This window comes from Neolamprologus brichardi, chromosome 9 (assembly GCF_056152115.1).
Source record: "Neolamprologus brichardi isolate AB-2024 chromosome 9, ASM5615211v1, whole genome shotgun sequence".
NCBI lineage: Eukaryota > Metazoa > Chordata > Actinopteri > Cichliformes > Cichlidae > Neolamprologus > Neolamprologus brichardi.
Window position 1 is genome coordinate 39,177,922 of NC_142112.1, and position 20,026 is coordinate 39,197,947.

Sequence of the window (20,026 nt, forward strand, 5' to 3'; positions counted from 1 at the left end):
TGAACGAAGAAACGGGGCGTTTCGTTGAACTATTTCACAACCTGCGCTCGCATGGCGGGGATGGAGCGGGTCGAGAGAGATGGAGAGAGAGAGGATTCACAGGGTGTGGAGGAGAAAACAGGAAGTGAGAAAAGAAGAAGGAGAACCCGAGAAAGAAGCGAACGCCTGAGACGGAGAATCCAGTCAGACCAGACGAGCCGCTGCTCATCCCGCACGAATGCTGTAAACTTTGCTGCGCCCTGATTCGCCGGTGGCCCGCCACCCTCCGCGTAACCTGACGACGGATAGGCTCCCGCTGCCGCCTCAACCTCCACCCTCCTCTCTCCCTCCCTGCATCCTTATCTCCTCGGATGAGTCAGTGCACGCGGTTACTGGTTAACTGAGCTTCAACATGTCTGACTGAGTGTGATGGAAGCCGCGCTCAGACCCGTCATGACGCTGCAGTATTACTTCCTGTATCTGAGTGAGAGAAGGAATCAGCTGACTGCTGATGAGGAGTATGGGAGAGTTTGGAGGCACACGGAGCATCTCTCTCAGCCGGCTGTGATTGTGACGCGAGGAGACGGGCAGGAAATGCGCCGCCGGCGGCCTCCCACACAAATACCAACACAATAAAACTCGTTTCAAACGCTCGTCTTCTTTCCCTCCTCACGGCTGATTGTTGTAGGTTTACGGCCCAAAACTTCAGCCTCTCAGTTTCTTCATTTCCATCGTAGCTTTTTGTTTATTCGCTGCGGTTTGTAGCGTTTTGCATCGTATGGTTTTTGTTTCCAACATTTTGTGATTTTGTTGCCCTCTCTTGTATTTTTTAAATCCTTCTGCATGTTTATCGTCCCGTCGTCATGTTAGCATTTTGCTTTCATTGTTTTTGTCACATTGTTATGGTTTTGATCTCTTCTTCCATGTTTTGTTTTTTTGGTCCGATTGTAGTCCTTTAGACTGATGATTAAACTACAAACACCAGACTGCCACTGATGCTTCATCCTGTTTAACCTGAACACAAAGACTGTCCTCCATCTTTCTTCTGTAATTACAGACATGATGTGTGTGTGTGTGTGGGGGGGGGGGGGGGGGTTGCGTGTTGAGCAGCTGTCTCTCACACACTCACACACTCACACACTCACACACACACTCACACACACACACACACACACACACACACACACACACACACAAACAGGTGTGGGAGACAGCCAGCGGCCTCTGCTGTGAGCTCCATTCATTCACACTGACAGATGCTAACCTGGTCGAGCTACGTGTTAGCAGATGCTAACCTGCACTTTCAGCCAAACATTTGCGCCGTGAGCGTCTTCAGCGCGGCGAGCAGATGTTAGCGCGTCATGCCGACACACAGCTCAGTGTCCAGTTTATTAGGCACAGCGGCGTCTGGTTCAGGTGTAGCTTCTCTCCCTGTGATTGGACGCTTTGTTCAGGTGATTTGAAACATTTATTTTGTGCATTTTTGTCGTTTTGTATGAAAACTTGTTACTTTTTTAAATGTAGTCATTTTTTTCCACCTAGTTTTGTGTCGTTTTGTTCGTTTGTGGAGTCGATTTAAACATTTGTGGTGTTTTTGTTGCTTTGCTTAACTTGTTTGAAAAAATTCTCCATCTTTTTGTTGCTGCACCCTGGAGTTTCCTGGAGTTTCCTGGAGTTTCCTGGAGTTTCCTGGGGCCCGTCTGCTCTTTATTTTCCGTCCTTTTGCGTCTCCTGGTTGTTGCCGAGCGTCTTGGTCTGATGTCACGAGTCCTTCAGCTGAACTTTGCTCCCGGCTCTCAGTCTTAATGTTCAGCCAAACTAATCCAACCCGTCCTGACACACATTAACGCGTCCTTCCTCACACCCTCTAAACTTTAACTCCACTTTATTCTCCCTCTGAGCCGCCGAGCGTCTCCTCTCAACCTCTCCTCTCCCATCTTTCCATCACTTCAGTCTCTCCGTCCTCCAACATCCAGCAGTTGTCTCTCTGCTCAACAAGCAACACATTCATTGCACACACGCACACACAGCAGCTGGCGTGCACACACACACGCACACACACACGCCGCCTGCTCACACAACTGGGAGTGTTACGTCTGTGTGTGAACAACACAAAAATGCACCCACACACACAGCCCACATATTTGCAGGCTGACAGACACTGGTGTGTGTCGGAGTCGGAGTGGGAGGAGGCGCGCACACACACACACACAGACACACACACACACACACACACACACACACACAGACACACACACACACACAGACACACACACACACACACACACACACACACAGCTGGCCACATCCATAACAGCAGAGGCTCGTCTCTGTGGTTCTCTCGCTGCGTTGGTTTACGGATGCCCGTTCAGATGATGACAGATGCTGTGAGCAGGTTTCAGCCTGACAACAAAATCACGGCCCTCAAATCTTTCTCTAACTGGACCGAATACTCTGATTACTCTGACTGTCCTGACCCGTTTCACACCTCTTCGTGGCCGGTTACTCTTTGTCGTTCCCGCTGTCCTTCTCTGAGCTCGCCGCCTCGGGCGCACGTGTATCGTTGCATTGTGATGTGAATCCTCTGCAGACGACTCCTCGCCGTCCCAAAAACAAAACTTCTGTTGTTCTGCGGCTGCTTCACGGTGTCTGTGCGGTCATGTTCGAGCTCTCTGCAGGCTCACTGTTTGGATCTCACGTCTTCATCTGAAGTTATTTTACAATCAGTTTTTCTCTTCTTTGGTCTCGTTTCAGTCGTTTGACATCGATCTTTGTCATTTATGGCTCACTGATGATGTTTTTAGGCCGTTTCAGTTTTTGCAACAGTGTCTCAGTGGCACCGCGTCCTGTGGTCTCTGAGCACGGCTGTTGCTGCTGTCGTCCATCTAAACTGTATTTGTTCTGTACTCTGACGGGACGCTGCCTGAAGTCTGTTTATCCGTCCTAATTGAAATGTGTCCACACCCACTCAGGATAAAGGGGATTTTGAGGGGCCTGTTCGCTCCTGACAGGCCGTCCTGTCCTGGAAGGAGCCTGAGACGTGTTTACAGACGTGAAGGTGGAGTGAAAGGCAGGAGTGGCGTCGTTCACAGAAAGAGAAGAGAACAATGGGAGCAGACAGACGGGAAGGAAGACGCTCTGCTGCACGCAGACGGGTGAAAACGCCGTTTCTTTGGTTTCTGTGACTTTAACACGAGTAACAAACGCGTTCGGGTCGCTGTTCCGATTCTGACCAGCTGCACCTGGGATCTAAACGTTACCTGGAGTTTGTTTCCTGCAGGCGGACGGGGATGAGGAGGAGCCTCGGCGGCGCTCAGGTGTCTGCGGATGCTGGAAGGATGTGACCTGACAGAGTCGCCGCTCCTCCTCCTCCTCCTCATCCCCCTGTGTGCGAACCCTCACAGCTCTTTCATCACCTCAAATACAGGACGATCCTCTGCTCCATAAGTTCAGAGCTCAGACTGGCTTTAGCTTGTTTGAGCATGCAGCGAGGCCTCAAGGCGACACACACACCAGCCTGTGTGTGTGTGTGTGTGTGTGTGTGTGTGTGTGTGTGTGTGTGTGTTCACGTCAAATCATCCGAGCAACTGCAGCTTTTATTCTGTGTTAGAAACAGAACGGACGAGTCGATCGAGCTCAGAGTTTCACAATAAAAGCATTTTCACACTCATCCTCAGCTCCACTCACAAACTGCTCAGTGGACATGTTCACGTTTCCTGATCTGGAGAAGATTCATTTGTCTTTAAGACTTTCTGCATGTTCAGGTTTTTCTTCTTGGTGAGGAAACGGTGAGCATCCAGCTCCGAGAGAGAGGAATGAAGGAAGAGATGAAGGCGGCGAAGCAAAGGAATGAGGAAGAGAAGCCGCAGGGGGAGGAGAAGAACGAGGAGGGGGGGGTAGGCCGAAAAATGTGAGGAGCTAAAGATGAAGAGGAAGAGACAGGATGAAGACTGAAGATTTCCAAAATAAAGAAGAAGAACACAAAGAAGTCAGAGGTGAAGAATGAGGAGAAGCAGCGACGGATGCAAAAAGAAAAGAAGAAGAAAGTTGTTGATTAAACCAGAAAAAAGGAGACAAAGGAGAAACCTGAGGTGATGAGAGAGCAGGAGAGAGGAGAGAGGAGAGAGGAGAGGAAACAAGGATGAGAAACAGCCGAACGACAAAGAAGAAAAAACTTTATCGTGTGTGTGTGTGTGTGTGCAGGGCGTGGTGCTGATGAAGACCAGGTTTCAGCTGCGTGAAAAGACTCAGAGGCCTTTTGTGTGTCTGCCTGAGGGGCAACACACACACACACATACACACAGCTTTGTGTGTGTGTGTGTGTGTGTGTGTCACCAGCACTTTCCCATGGGAGGGTTTATTGTTATTCTGCTCTGAAAGCTGAATGGAGTCGGGTGGGCACACCTACTGCCACAACCCCCCAGTCACACCTGAGAGCACACACACACACACACACACACACACACACACACACACACACACACACACACACACGTTGGTGTTGATGAAGTAATTTGGAGGACAGGGTCTGTGTGTGTGTGTGTGTGTGTGTGTGTGTGTGTGTGTGTGTGTCATCAGTAACTGTAAATATTGTCACTTCAAAATAAAAGCACAAAAAAAGGAGAAACAAGATGAAGCAGCGGAGGCGGGGCTCGCAAAATCGCTAGCCCGACGTCTAGCTAGCGATATCTCCGTCGATAGCCCGACGGGCTGAGATAGATCTTGGTCACCTGACCGGAGATGTCGCTAGCCCCGGGACGTCGGGCTAGCGATTTTGCGAGCCCTGGGAGGAGGAGGAGTGATCTGGATGAAGTCACGTGACCCCGAGCCTCAGCAGGCGTCTCTCCTGTATTTTAAAGTAAAACTGATGGAAACGACGACTCGGTGATGAAAACTGCTCCTTGTTTTTCTAACAACAGAAACCTGAAAAACCGCCTGTGAGAGCCAGCTGGGACAGGCTCCGCCCCCTGTGGCTGTGGATGGATGATCAGTTTTTCAACATTCAGTTCATTTATTTTAAATGTGCAACTGCCCCAAAAACTGGTAACCATGGAAACATAGCAAAACTCGCAGGCTCACTCATCACTCAGTCTGTCTTTTATGTACAGTCTGTAATGATGACATCATCAGGTTTCAGTAACATTTAAATGAAATGAAATCACGCGCTGGTCGAACCAAACTTTATCATCAGTGACGGCAGAGCTCAGGGAAGGATGCAAGGAGAGGAAACAAGACAAAGTGGAGGAGGAGGCAAGGAGCTCTCTAACCCTCCTCCTCGATCGCACGTGCAGGTAAACGTGGACGTCACCTGTTTGAGTCCAGAAAAGAAAAAAGTCTGGGGGAATGCTGCAGTTGCCACGGCAACGAGGCGTGTCCTGTGTTTGCAGAACAAACAGCGGTACCTGTTCACAGCAGGGCGGAGCCTGTGTGTGTGAGTCAGATTACAGCTAACAGTCAGATTACCGGGATTATGGAGGACGGCTGTGAAGGCTCCATTCACCTGAACAACAACAACAACGCACACGCACACACACACACGCGCACGCACACGCACACGCACACACACACACGTGCGCGCGCACACACACACACACGCACACACACACGCGCGCACACACACACACACAGCAACTGTGTAAACAGCTGCTTCACCTGACAACATCTGCAGGAGGAGCCGAGGACAACTGACCTGAGGATGCAAGGGGACAGAAAAGGATCAAACTAAGGAAACAAGGAGAGAAAGGCAGAAAGGGGGAGGGGTCAAAGGTAGAAGAGGATGCAAGAAACAGGAAAGAAAAAGGAAAGAGGGTAGGAAATGAGGAAACAAAGGAACCAAGGAGAAGAAGCCAGAAACAAAGTAAGGAAACCAAGAGAGGAAACAAGGTGAGGGTGCATGAAAAAAAGAGACAAACACAGAGAGAAGAACACAAGGAGACGTGGACAAGGATGTAAGGAGGCCAGAAAGAAAACGAGGAGACAAGACTGAGCCACAGAGGAAACACAGAAGGGCCCAAAAAGGAGGAAATGAAACTATGAGGGGCAACAGAAAGGGGACAGGAACAAGGAGATAAGGAGGCAAACTAAGGAGAGAAAGGCCAATAAAAAGAAGAAGAATCAAGGAAATAAACAAGGAGAGAAAAGGAGGAGACAAACAAGGAGGGGAGACGGGGATGCAACAAGGAAGCAGGGTATGATAACTGTACTAGGCAGCAAGGACAGGAGATAAGGAGGAATAGAAGTAAAGGAAGAAGAGTGTAAACAAAGGATGGACGTCTTTCCTTAGCTCCTTACTTGAACACGAGCCACCACCCTGAACCCTTCAGGTCCTCACTCGGTCTAAATCTAACACCAGTCCCCACAGTGCCAGCTAAACGAGCATTTCTCACACACACGCACACACACGCACACACACACACACACACACACACTTTCCTGAAGTGACCGGGGTAGTGATTGCGGTTAAAACTAAATCTACCTTTGTTGATTTAACCGCCACGGTTATTTGCATGCTCGCGCTCTTCCTCCTCCCCCCCTCCTCCCCCCTCCCCCTCCCTCTCAATCCTCAGCAGCAGCCAGCTGACAAAACTGTTTAGTCAGCAAGAAAAGGTGAGCGGGGGGGGGGGGGGGGGGGGGCGAGCGAGCAGCAGACAGAGCACAGAGAGAGAGGGGGAAGACTCTGCAGGCTGCATCAGTTAACTCTTTCCTCCGTGAGACGGCGAGCTCAGAGATCATCGTCGCTCGCACTGACAACACGCTCAAACATTAAACTCGCTGCTCTGACTTTAACTCTTACAGCATCAACTCTGCCTCCACTGCCAGACTCCACTCAGAAAACGCTCGTTTTTAGATACGTGGGACACTTAGAGACCTTTAAAGCTGCAAATCATCACCACGACAGCTTCACACAACAAATAACAGCTCTGCTGAATGTTCACCACTGTAAGACTCACAGTCACACAAAGTTATGAAAACAATGCTCACGTTTGACAACATTAACACACAAAGTTTCCAGCACAAAACTCCATTTAGAAAATGCTCGTTTTTAGATGTGTGAGGTATTGTAGGACCCTGCAGGTCACCTTTATCTTCACAACTTTACACCAACGAAGAAGTTACAGGATTAAAGTTTACTGCAGAGGGAACCTTTTCTTCCTTCAACATAAAACTGAAACACGTCATCTTCAGCAACGAGACTTTTTTACACCCAAAGAAATGTCAAACAATTTCCTCAAACTCTGACAGCAGACGCTTGCTTTCCACTGCATCACATGACTTCCTGTATAGAAAATGACTTTGATTTTCAGCCTTTACATTCACCAGTTTCAGTTTCATGATATTTGTGAAGGCTTTCCTTTTTTACTGCTCCTGTTACCTGACGTTTAAATATAAAACAGGACGGCATCAACACGCAGCCTGGCCTCTAACACAAGACTGTCCGCTTTAAATACTTCCAATGGCTTTCTCTGAGTTTTATTTTGAAGAGGAGCGAGTCCTTCCTGTTTTCTCAGATTGTTTCATGGAGCTCGTGTTTGTGAAGAAAAATGTGTTTGGATGCTCTTCTGAATGCGCTGCAGGGTGGAGCTGATGGATGGATGGAGGAGGGGTGGAGGACAGACCTGTTGTATGGGATGCCAGTGTGTGTGTGTGTGTGTGTGTGTGTGTGTGTGTGTGTGTGTGTGTGTGTGTGTGGGTGTGGTGAGAGCGTCTTGCTGATAAGCAGCTTGTGAAGCTAACTACCACTGCAGCGCGTGTGTGATGGCTGATACACACACACACACACACACACACACACACACACACACACACACACACACACACACACACCCCTTCACCCTGTTCACAGCAAATAAAGCCGTATTTACTGCGAGGACAAAGTCCGAGCGCCTCGACTGTGAAAGAATGTCACGGCGGACGGAGGGAGGAGGGCGAGGAGGACGTTTAGAGGAGGGTGGGGGCCGAGCAGATGAAAGGCGCGAGGTGGAGGAGGAGGTGGAGGAGGAGGATGCTCGTAGCAGCTTATCTCCACTATTATGATTTTATGCCTCAAAGACTGACGGGCCGCTCGCGGTTTGAAGTACCAAAGTTTCTGCGCGCACACGTGAAGCACGCGGAGACAGGTGAGCGCTGTCTGAGGACACGCCGTCCTCACAACCATGGACGTAAACATCCATGAAGCTGCTTAGTAAGGAAGGAAAGTGCCAATTATAACTGAAGAACCTGAATAATTACAACATCCATGAGTCGAGCGCTAACAGGAGCTGCTAACAGCTAATTCAGCTGTCTTTAATAGGGAACAGTTAGCTAAACAGCATTTATACGTTTACAAGCAGGTTTATACATCTGAGTTTAACAAGCAAATATTGATATTTAAAAAATACAAAAAGCCCCAAATGTTCATATTTACAGAGGCAAACATGCAAAACTAGCCTGATAAAAATAACAGTTTAAGGATGTCTTCAAACAGGAGCTGCTGAAGTGTAATCTGGATACTTTTAATGGCAGAAATACAGAGTGAATGCTCAGGACATCAACATGCCTCGCACCACGCCAGGCTAACTGGGTTTTTAGCTGTTAGCCAGACAAAAAAGAAAACAGCGACGCTCATGGAAAGAGCATTTATACAACCTCTACACATCTGTGACTTTTACACTAATTAGCAGCTAAGATCAGGAGTGAAAAACAATCCTAATTCCCTTTAATACCAAAAACACCAGCAGAGATGCTGCAACCTAAAACCAACGTTTTCTGAATGGAGTTTTGCATTAGAGCTAAATAAAAGTTTTTAGATGCTAACCCACAGCAAACATCCCTCGAAGAGGAAGAGGAGAAAGACGAGAAGAGAGGGGGTTAACAGGAAGTGAAGCAGCCTCTCATCAGGAGAGCAGAGGAGGAGATGGAGGAAGTGGAGAAACAATAGCTCCCCTCTTTCTGTGTGTGCGAGTCGGTCCATGTGAAGCCTTTATTATCAGAGAGGCGGCGTTACGTAACGACAGAGATGTTGTTCATCTTCTGCTGAGCTTCCAGGAAACTTTCACCAACTCACAAAAACACACAGACGATAGTCGAGGAGGGAAGAGTCATTCAGCACGAGCAGAGAGGATGCTGCTGCAGGGAAAACTGCGTCATGCTGCACAGTCGGACTCCTTTCATGACAAATATTCACACGTCTGCTCACAGAAAGAAAACAGCTTCAGTGGGAGAGTTAAAAACCTGCACAGGTGACTACAAACAACAGTCTGAGGGGGGTTAGGAACACCAAACAAGCAGTTACGCAAACTCTGCAACAACTCATCAGGTCAAGGTCGAGTCAGAGAGAAACACAGCGGCTGAAACAAACACCAGTTTCTGCTGATTTCCACATTTATATCCTTGGCTCTGCTCCTCTGCTGGTGCCCAGCAGGACGTCAGGCTCTCCTAAAAACGTAACTAAAGTTTACTACAACAAACTAACGCGTCTTAGATCAGGAGAGGAAGTCCTACAAGACAAGAAACTGATGCTTTCTGTCGCTTTGTCCTGTTAAAACCTTCAAACATTCACAGATTTCTTTTACTACCTTTTAACCTCATTATGTGGGAAATTAATCAATACTTGAAACGTTCCCTCTGACTTTTCACTCATAAACACGCTGAGTAAACTCTCAGAGCAGGAACGTTGTGTACTTGATTACAAATGATGGTTTACTGTAAATGTCTCCAAATGAGCTAAACAGACACTGATGTGAACAACAATCAGACTTCTTCATGTGAAGCATCAGACAGCAGAGCAGCTAAACACAGACCACTGTAATATTGACTCAGGCTAACTTTAGCGCGTTCGCCGCTATATAAAGACGGCGGTCTGTGTGAGTCTGTGCGAGTGGGAGAGACACCTTCAGAGGCTGTTTGAGGCTTCAGACGAGATGTCGTGACTTTATCTTACAATCAGATTCATGTTTAAAAACACATTAAAACAGAGGTCCTGGGTTAGAGAGGCGTTAACTGCACGTCCCCACAAAGACAGGTGTACAAGTATATGTGTGTGTGTGTGTGTGTAGGGTAGCTGCAGCTCACCTAAATTTAAACCCAGCAGTGTGTGTGAGATACAATCCCACATACACACACTCTGATGGGAGGAGGCCATCAAATGACACACTAAACTCTGTGTGTGTGTGTGTCCTACTTTAGTGCTATTCATCCCACATCTCGAATGACACCCATCCTCTCCTCGTCTCAGTGTTCAGGCCTCACAGAGCAGCTCATCAGTTTGTCGTCCACAGACGATGACGCTTATTCATCAGCTGTGATGATTTTTTACATGAAGTCTTGTTTTAGAGGCAGAAGGGTCCCTGCTGTGTAGTTTCTTTTACCTTTGTCTCGGTAAAATGTGTCAAACTCCAAAGAAAGGACGTTCAAATCACCGTTCTTTATGGTTTCTTCATGAAACTCTACATTATTGTGGAAAAACCAAACCGAGACGAGGGTGTGTGAATGACTCCTCTGGCAGGTTCACGTTAAACAGGCTGAAAGCAGCCGGGTAAGCAGGTGTAACACACACATGACACGAGGTGGATTTATTATTTATGTGTAATAGTTAAGTGAAGATAAAAAGTGGCCTGGGTGGAAATCAGACAGTGGAGCCTTCAGACCCGAGCATGTGTCAGAGGCATGAAGAGGTCGAGCTAATAAAACCTGTCGACTCACCAACACTAGCAGCTTTCCCTTTAAAGCCAGTTTCAACAAAAGCTCGGCATATTGAACTGGTCCTGCGCCACTTTCCCAGGAATCAAACCTCCAAAAACCAGCGAGCGCAGGCCCGCTGGGGCGGGGAGGGGTGTCAATTTAATCTGCTGCTATTAATGCATCAAAGATCTCCATCACCTCCTCACGGAGTCTGAGTGACCTGCAGAGCTCGACGCAAAACAAAACCACTCCAGACAACTAGAACTGCAATGTAAAAATACTGCAGTTCCTCTAATGGCCACTAGAGGCAGACTGCAAGAGTGAGTCAGTCAGTGAGACTGTAGCCACTAGGGGTGGGGGAAAAAATGGATACTTTGTAGCATGGTGATATTTTGTTTGCTAATAATGTATGGATACAGGGACAGCAGAAATCGATACTTTGTTACAAAAAGGTTTTTGTGCTCTGACTTCAGAGCATGTTGATCCTTTTTCTGAGCAAGAATCCTGACATTCCTTCACTGTCCAAATGTGTTTAATAAACATGACAGTTTACTTATTTTAATTTAAGACATGTTTTATTTTAATTAAGTTTAAAACTTTTTTATTTAATGTAAAATTATATTTTGTTTTAATTTACTTTCAAATTCTTCAGTTGCTGAAGGGGCTGCATAGTTTTCATAAACTGCATAGTTCAGAATAGCTATAATTGTACCAGATGGTTGATTCAGTTAAGTTGGACTAGACTGTAATACAAACCGTTCAGTTTGTCAACAATCAAACTGAAATGAGAGAAAGACTGAGTGTGAGACTTTGATATTAGAGAAAATGAATATTGATAAAGTTTACCTTTATGTACAGAATCTGAATATCGCAAAATATTTTTAAAAATTGCAATAATATCGTATCGTGGGATGTATGGTGATTCCCACCTCTAGTGTCACGTCAGTTCTCGTGAAGGATTTGGTTTGTGTTCATATGTGTTTATATTCACGTGAACATCATTAAAGTTGTTTTCTGTGTCATCATCAGCTGCCCACAGACCCTCGGGTGGACTCGGTGTAATCGTTCTCGTCTGGGTTAAGAGAGGAAACCAAATAAAACGTGCGGCGGCTCATCAGCTTCTCTCTGTGAAACGCTGAACAACAAACTGCTGAAAAGCAGGTTTTTGTTCCTTTTTCATTCGAAAGGAGAAAACAAAAGAACACATTAACACTTTCAAACAGCCTCGCCTCTTCCTCCACCTTCCTCCCTGAACCCTCCGTGTGGTCTTCCCCGTCTGCTGGCTCAGCCAAGCTTACAACTTTAAACTCATAAAGACAGGAAGTGTGAACCTATCAAAATAAAACTATTTTAACAGTGAAGCCGGTCACTTTAGTGGGTGTTTCAGGTTTGGGTGAAGGAGGAGGGGGAGGTGAGCCATTTGGTCCACCCAGAGGTGTAAGAGTCTGCCTCCCCCACCCTCCCCTCCCCTCCACACCTCTCTGTCTGCATCCAAACCGTCACAAACCTCCCCCACTCCGATGTCACCCCGATGAAGACTCAGAGAGCCCACAGGAAGCTCAGAGTTGTCCCTGTGACTTCCTGTTTAATGTGGACAAACTGAGCATCTTTGGAGGTGGGATCAGAACCTTTAGCAGGACCAGTTTGACAGGAACGAGTCATTTCACTGTCATCTGCTGCAGTTTGTCACAGGTTCAACAAAGTGAAGCGACAGCTGAGCGTTTGAGGCTTTTCTGAGTCTGGACTTCGTCTGGTCCTGAGAAGCTTCACTGGATGAATCTCTGACAAAACTGATCCAACGTCTTCATCAGTTTAAATAACCAAGAAAAAGTCTGCAGATCCAGTTTTCCTGAGTATTCTCAGGACCAATGATCGATCAGCTACGAGCTGGAAACGCTGCTTCGTGGCATCGATCATCAGCAGCTGATTGATACTGAAGGAGTGTGAAGCTGCAGTTTCGAGGTGATGAAACCTGATATCCTCTACTTTTCCTTCACAGGGACTAACCGCATCAGTCAGCTGATCAACGAATCAATCGATCGGCCGAGCCGTCGGAGCGGCTCGCCGACGAGTCGAAGGGAACAAAGGAAACGAGCCGTGAAGCAAACGTTACCGGCTGATTGGTTCAAGCAGCGATGATGCGACTCACTGATGACTCACTGTTAAACTAATCAAAGAGACCGTAAAGGTGTAGAACAGGAGCAGATAGCAGGTCCAGTTTCAGAGTGAACTTTGACCCCAAACTCACTGCCTCACCTCCTCCTCCTCCTGCTGCGGGTCAGGAAACATAATCTTATCTAAAAAAGGCGAGTCCATAAATAGAGGCGGAGACACCGAGGAGAGGCAAAGAAAAGAGGTGTAGTAACATCCTCCCCCTCCTCCCCCTCCTCCCCCTCCTCCCCCTGCTGTGTGTGGAGGTGCTGCATTCACTCATCTAGCAGCTGCGCTCTGATTGGCTGAGACGCAGCATCAACAAGTTGGAAACATTGTGACAAATCCACGAGACAGAAACACAGGAAATCAATCTGTGTGTGTGTGTGTGTGTGTCTGTGTGTGTGTGTGTCTGTGTGTGTCTGTGTGTGTGTGTGTCTGTGTGAGGATAATGTGGTGATAATGGCGTCTCAGAGGGAGGACGACAGCTATTAATTAGCTGCTTCACTTTTGTCCCTGTGAGCACAAAAGTCCCTCTGAAACTCCCCATTAACTCTCTCTCACACACACACACACAGACACACACACACACACACACACACACTCTTATGAAGCACAGAGGACGTTTGAAAACTTTCTTTCATGTCAAACTTCATCAGTTCTTGAAATGTCAAACATGTCATAAACACTGTGTAACTTTTATTTCATAGATTTCTAAAAGTTAAATAAAAACATTTTTATTCACTAAAATAAATAAATAAACTGAATCTCGTGTATTTTGTAGTGAACAACATTATTGTGTTTGAGTTTAACAGCACAATCAGGATAAACAAACATTTATTATTAAAAATAAACAGATTAAAGCTTTTTTATCTCTAATGAGAAACTGAATAAAAGTCGTTTGCTCGCGTTCACACTGAGCTGCTCAATAATAAATCCTGACGAGGGATCAGAAACGATGCTGCTCGTCTGTCAGACATCAGAGAGGAGGTGAAGCTGTGAGCAGGGAGGTGGAGTCACAGTCAGTTGGCTTCACTGCTTCATGCTGCATCATGTCTTTACATGAACACAGGCTGAGTGTGTGTAGCAATAACCACTCACAATACCGTCACACACCAACACAAGACACTCTTTGTGTGTGTGTGTGTGTGTGTGTGTTACATCATCGACTACATCATCGGTCGTCAGCATTTTAAACGTTTGCCACAGAAGAAGAAGAGGAGGATGAGGAGTGTGCAGTGAAGAGGCTCAGGGTGGATTTATTATCGCTGTGATACAGACGTGTGAGACTGTTGTGTAGATAATAAACACCAAGATTTGTAACTTTTTTTTTACTGTTTTTGTTGCGAGGAAACAAAGAGCGAGCAGCTGCCGCCGCGCTGAGATAAACCTCAGCTGATTGGACGCTCTGCACCAATAACAGGATCAAACAAACGTCTGCTCGTTCTGCCACATGAACCATATTAAAGCTACACTTTTACACTTTTTTCCCTCTCGGAGCTGATGATGTCACAGAGAGAGGATGTCCCTAATATGGTCGTCTCAGACGCCCGAGTAAAAGCCAAAGAAAGCGAGCTGTTAACCCAGGACAGTGTGACATCATCGGTGTCTGTTCAACGCTGGTTTTCTGCCCCGCCTGGAGCACCAGACCGGCGACCCCTCAGGGTAACAGGCTGAGGCGGGACAGACCAGCCAATCACGTCAGGATGAGAGTGCGTGTCTGTTTCTACAGGTGACACGGCGACCAGCGTGAACCTGGTGGAAATACGTAAACTGAGCACCGCTCGCAGTAACACGAAGGAGCAGAAGATGCGCTTCTTTGATTTCCCCGCTCAGAGTTTGTAAAGCGCTGAACTCTCAGCCGAACGTCAGCAGCACAAAAACAGATGATGGATCCATCGGGCAGCTGCAGGAATCAGACCCACAGAGGAAAGTTTTCAGCAGCTCTCGCTTTCATGTTGGATCGACCCTCCCCGCCTCCCTCCCAGCGTTACATCTCCATCTGAAAAACGCCGCCGCCTCTGCCGCTGCTCCGTGAAGCTGGGAGGCAACATTTCCCCCTCAGCAAGAAGAGCCAGTCCGTGAGAGGAACAGAGCGAGATCAGCGCCTGTCGCCGAGGGCCCAGCTCGGCCTCAGTGTTGAATTTCGTAATGGAATGCTAACTGCTCATCCGGATCCTTCCTCCTCCTCACAGCAGAGGAGGAGAGGAGGACCAAACGCAGCGGGAATATTCGGCTCTTGGTTGCAGGAAAGCTTCCACTCGTTACACATGATCTACCACGAAGCTGCCGTCAGCTCAGCACCGACGATCCACCATAAAAGATAAACTAGGTCAAAGTCTGTTTGAACTCATGCGTCTATTACCGATCCAAACAGCCTCTGCTGACACCTACAAATGCTTTATACACATGTGTAAGTGTGCAAGGAGCCAACAGATGCACTAAAGTGACCCCACGGGGGCAAAGGCCGCCATAAAACACAATCAATGTACAACACACACGTCTGAGTCGCACAAATATGACTCTTCCTGCAGTGCGGGGCTGACAGGTGAAGAAGCTTTAAATAAAGCTACAGTGAGAAACTGCAGAAAATAAGATCCAAATGTCCTCAAAGTCACATTAAATCCACTCTTTAGCAGATCAAACACAGTTTAAGAGCATTTCAGGAACATCACAGGGTTTAAAACTCCACAAACACTCTGTGGACGTGTGAGCATGTAGGGAACAAATGCATTTCTATAGATTTAATTTAACTTTCTGCAAAGAATTTGGAAAACAAACAAACCGATTGTGGGTAAAAGTGTTACAAAATCACCATAATTTCCTTTTAGAGAGCTACCAGAGCGCTAAAGATTGTAATTATAGAAGTAAAGTCACAATCATCTTGCCAAAACTCAGTAATAGTTACCGCTTGACAAATATGGAAACAGAGCATCGCTAACTGCCATTGAACCAAGCCAAAGTCACTAATGAAACCCATAAATCCACTTTAAAGTGTGTCTGTGTAAGCTGAGCTGAGCTGCAGCAGCAAACAGACGTTACAGGAGTGCGTTAAACAGCCAAATGTTTGAAGAAAAGTGACAAAATGAAGCAGTAATACACGCGGAAAGATCGCTAACATTAGCCAAACCAGCTACCGGTCAATCCAGACTACATGAAAGGGGGAGGGGGGTAAAAGTTGGCCTGAAAGTCCTCCAGGAAGTGATAAAGTCACCAAAGACTCGCTGCTCCTCAATTTAAGATGGATTTGTTTAAAAAATAAAATAAAAACTGCCCCAAAACAAGAAAGACTATGGAAGAAAAAACTAGCTAAACTTACAGCAAACCCCACAGGAACACCCATAAACCCACTTTAAGTGAATCATGGCCTTAATTAGCGATGATGGGATTATGTTAAAGCCAAAACATATAACAAAAGTCAATAAATAGGTCCAAGTAAAGTGGGACACCACCCAAATTCCCCTGAGGATGCTGAACTAAAGAAGGACGTATTTCTTATTAATCTCTCACAAGTTACGACACATTACCAAAAAGTCTGTACTGTAAGTAATTAAGAGTAAAAGCACGTTTTGTATTCTTACGAAACTTTGTAAAAAGCACTGAAAGTTAGCCATCTTAGCCAAACTGCGCCCACAGCAGTCATAGGCTGAGCTAAACACTAGAAGATACACAAACGCCAGCAAAATGAGCTCAAATCAACTTTTTCTTCTATAACTTAACAGTTTACACCCAACACTGAACCATAAAATGGGTCCATTTCATTCAGTGTAACTGGAGAAAACGTTAAACAGAAGGAAAATTAAAAGGATTCATTCTCCAGACACTAAAGTACCAAAAACAAACCCACTCACATGAATATAAACCCACTTTAAAGCGACTTTATTCAACTTTTAATGAACTGTGGACACAAATAACTACTGTTGGACTGTGCTCCAAAACATACAAGCCAAAACTAAAGATTTAAAGGGAGTAAAAGTTACAGTTAAAGCCATAAAGTCAGCACAGAGTCGCTGTACTTAATGTAATTAGAGTAAAAGTCCGTTTATTGTGTATAAAAGTGTGTTTGAGGGCCGCGATGGCCTGTGTGCTTTAAACAATGACAGACTCCTCTTACAGTGAGGTTAAAGTTCCTCAGCAGGGAGGTGCAGAGGTAGAGAGACACTGGGCCAACATGGAGAGAGAGAGAAAATCCCTAGCAACCATTATCTAACCAATCCAGCCTGAGACCGAGAAAAACGCCATCGGTCCATCTCCTCTCCCTCCTCGAACTCCGCGGCCATCAATCATTGACCGGACACCGATAACAGCGCCTCTTTGACACAGTAAACCGCGTTATGGGAGTTATTTAACAGCCCGGCCAGCATCCTCCGTCGTGTACCAACGCGGAAAAAAGGAAAAAAAACACGACGACGAGGCTAACGGCTAACAGCGCCGCGAAAAAGTTCTCCGAGTCGACGGTTTGGGGCTGGGGGCGGTTGAAACGGGGGGGGCGCCCGGTGGTTACCGTTTAAAATGGAAGTTAGAACCGAGGACGATGTCGAAAGACAGAAAAGACGGAGCTCGAGGACGGGGGAGGAGGAGGAGGAGAAGGTGGATGCAACAGGCGTCACGTCGATGCTGCTGCTGCGCGTAACCACAGACGGTGGAAAAGTGTCGGGAACGCGGCGAAAAGTCGCCCAACTGCCGCAAAAACTGGCGCAGGTGGAGCGGGACGGCGGGTTCGGCCGCCTCGCCGCCGTGTTGGGCCGGTTCGTGAATGAACGGGGGTCCCTTTCTGCCTAAATATGTCTGGGCAAGGTCATCGCGCTGGCGTCGAGCTCGCTGCCATTAGCGGAAGTCGAGCCACCAAAATAAAAGCTAGATTTTCTTTTATTGAGCCTACAGATTTAAACCCACATCCACACGTTTGCGGATGTGTGTACATTATACTAAACAAAGGAGGCTTTTGTGACTTCTTTCGCACATAGTTAAACATAAAAGCAATATGTGGTGTGATTTTCACAATAAAATGAACAACTTTACCATTAAACCTGTATTTGCACCTATATATCAGACCTGCACAAGCACGTAACGAGCACGTAGAGCCACACGGCACGGTGAGAAAAGCATCATTTACAAAGAGAAGCATCAGCAAACTCAATCACAGTTCAAACTATTAGCGTCAAAGATGAAGTCTGAATCACTTTCAGGTCAGAGCGCTTTCTAACACAACACGCGAGGCGACCCTTACGGTCCTCCGTGTGCAACAGGTTGTTTTACTTTGAAGAAGTCTCTTTGAGGAAGTACTCCGTCGGTTGCCGTTCGCTTGAGCGCTTAGTTTTACACATGGCCACTAGCCCCGAGGCTTCGACCAAAGTGCATCCGAGATATGGATGCTCGACTCCGGCTGCGAGCTGCAGACTTTGACCTCCCCCCACCTCCTAACACCCTCCCCGCGGGGCAAAAACCGCCGAATAACTGCCCTAAACGTGCACGCGGGGCGATAAAGTTGCACCAAAAGTCGAAAAACAACAAGTTGCTGAATGAGGAAGAGACACACACACGGCTGAATTCCACCGCTTGGATGCGCATCAAACTAGGAAGCAGCCCAGAGAGGAGAGAAAAGTAGTAACGCCACCCTTACCGTCTCCACATCTCCGCTCAAACTTCACCCCTGGCAGCACAAACAGGCGCAAAGTTCTCCCCGAGAGGCGCAAACAGCGCGGGGAGCCTGCGCAGACACTCGCACAGCACCAAAACTCAGCGATGGAGACGAAAAGGACACTTACGCTTCACTTTGTTGGGGTTGGGCTGCTTGCGCCGAGACATCGTGGCGAGGATGATGGTGGTGGTGGTGATGGATGGGGGGGGCTGATGATGATGATGGTAGATGAACGGCGGTGATCGGGGATGATGAAGGTGATGAAAAAAAAGAAAGGGTGCGAGAGGCTGCAAAGTTGCTCCGCAGAGGAGAGAACTCAAAATGGCGTATTCCGAATGGATGAGCAAACTTGGACAAACTTTACTCCGGCTTCTCCTCCTCCTCCTTTTCTCCCCTCCCCTCCCCTCCTCCACCTCCTCCTCCTCCCGTGCTGCTGCTGCTTGTCTTCCTCTCTTCCCTCCCGAGGAGGAAAGAAAAAAGTCGACTCGCGGAGAGGAAAATGTCGCTCTGGAGATGTTTTATACTTTAAACTCCTTTAACTCCCAGCTCCCTCCTCCTCTTCCTCCCTCTCTCGGTCTCTCTCTCTGTAGCTCTCGCGCACACTCTCTCGCTAAACCTGATAAGTAAAGCTCATCACGTGTTGTCTCCAGTTTCCAAGGGGACGTGGCCACCAAGCATCTCAGTCAGTACGCACAGACACACGGACAGCCGTTACTGGATTACTTATTCCAGCCGTGATGGAGCAGGAAGCGATCCCACCTGAGAGCTCCGAAACCACAAATATAAACTTCAAAAGTCCGCAGAGGCCTCGCGGCGCGCAATTTAACTCGCGTGCGCCGCAGATTTCTGCTTTAATGCGCAAAAATATTCACTTTTAGGCAACTTTCGTTCCCAAAGTATTGACATTTCCACGCAGCGTGTCCTCTCACAGTCACAAAGTGCCCTCGTTTCCTGCCTCGCTTCAGATTCTCTCAAAGAAACCCGCTTTCACGCCGCTCCTTTATCGTTTACGCGGAGTTTCGGGGACTAAAAAGATAAGAAACCATCCACTTAAACCCACACACGCTACACGCGCAGCTGCTTCATCTATCGCGAGAGCTCTGCACGCGATTTCAAAGAGGGAGGATGCATAGGGTCAGCCAGAAGCTGGGGAGGTGGCTGTGGAAGACTGCGCTACCGTTTCCAGGGAGGTGAAGTAGTCACTTTGTTTTCGGGGATGACGCGAAGAAAAGCGCGTGGGGGAGAAACTCAAAAGTTCACATAAAGACGTTAAAGTCGCACTAAATCACGTGCAGGTACCTCTGTGCTCCATCCAGGGCAGTCATGTGACCCGCGATAGTGGGTGATTAGCTCAAATAATCCCATGTTTTATTTCACCATTGGGTAAAGTTCGACATGTACATGTTTTAGTTTGGACAAACTTGGACAGGATTATGTGAAATTACAAACTAAAACATTTTCACTTCACATTAAAGTTAATTTCACAGAACTCCAATCTACTGAGTCGGACTGATTATGAGTTCAATGCTTCTTTGTTTCTATTTTTTAAGGATTTTAAACGTAAATCTGATTTCTCTGTGGATGCTGTGTGTCAAC

At 47.2% G+C, this 20,026-nt stretch overlaps 1 protein-coding gene across 2 annotated transcripts in view; it reads right to left on the reverse strand.

Moving 5' to 3' along the window:
* rreb1a (ras responsive element binding protein 1a) overlaps nucleotides 1-19,505 on the reverse strand; it is a 53,450-nt gene extending 33,945 nt beyond the window's left edge. For both annotated transcript variants that reach the window (XM_087846640.1, XM_087846639.1), the window contains exon 1: nucleotides 18,558-19,505. The gene's annotated coding sequence lies outside the window, so the exon portion shown is untranslated. The remainder of the gene's footprint in view (nucleotides 1-18,557) is intronic.
* Nucleotides 19,506-20,026: the final 521 nt, after the last annotated feature.